Below are 991 nucleotides of genomic sequence, written 5' to 3' on the forward strand. Positions count from 1 at the left end.
CATATTCATGATAGTGTTTTAAATTGTTGAGACTAATTACTATTTCCCTCTAGTTTTTCTTTGAAAAGCATCTGAATTACAACAATTACAAGTGTTGAGACTATTATTTTCATAGTATTTGATGTTTCAATTTAAATTTTTGTTATTTGTTAGTACTAATCTCAATTGTATAACAAAAAAATGGTCATCTAATCATAGGGTTGATTAGAAAAATTGCTGGAATGGATTTTTCATCCAAAGAAAATGATGTGGAAGAGTCTTTCTGGAGTGTTTGAGATATCGGGAGAGCTGGTTATTGTTATTAATGGGTTGCCTCCCATTTCTTCAAACACCGACACTTTTTTACCATGCCCAATAATTACATATGCAGAATCACATAAGAATGTTGGTTTTGGTCAATGGTTTGAAGGAAGAGAAGTTCGCAAGTTATTTGGAGACAAGTATTACAATGGAAAAGTACTAAATTTGACGAGAAAACTGATTGGTTCAGGGTTAAGTATGAAGATGTCGACAACGAAGATCTTGAGTGGCATGAGTTGGAAGAAGTTCTTCAGCCATTGGACACTAATATTCCATTGAAAGAAGTAGTCACTAAGATCATTAAGAGCAAATTGAGATCTATTCAAAAACCTTGGGGTAGAACTTGAAATTATGGTGTAAAATGACAAAGATATGGTAAAACAAAATACCATATTTATGTAGAACTCCGAGCATGTCAAACATTACAGGAATTACTTTTAGCTTCTATAGATAGAATAGCACATTATCCAGTTTCATGAGCAAGCCATGAGAATTTTGAAACATCTTGTGGAGATGTGGTATGGTGAATTGAATCACTGTTGTTTTATCGACCAGTTTAATATGAAGTTCTCCTTCTTAGTAGTTGTGAAAAAATAATTGCTTGGACAGACTTATTTTAAGTTACTTTTAAGCAAAAATTAATAAGTTGGAAATCTTAACTTTTCAGTTTTAGCTTCTCCATTTTTGTTGT

General features: G+C 32.0%; 1 pseudogene; it reads left to right on the forward strand.

Annotated features, from left to right (window-relative positions):
• Nucleotides 1-221: 221 nt before the first annotated feature.
• Nucleotides 222-647, forward strand: LOC125877558 (dirigent protein 17-like; annotated as a pseudogene).
• The last annotated feature ends 344 nt before the right edge of the window (nucleotides 648-991 follow it).

Source organism: Solanum stenotomum, chromosome 9 (genome assembly GCF_019186545.1).
Source record: "Solanum stenotomum isolate F172 chromosome 9, ASM1918654v1, whole genome shotgun sequence".
Lineage (NCBI taxonomy): Eukaryota > Viridiplantae > Streptophyta > Magnoliopsida > Solanales > Solanaceae > Solanum > Solanum stenotomum.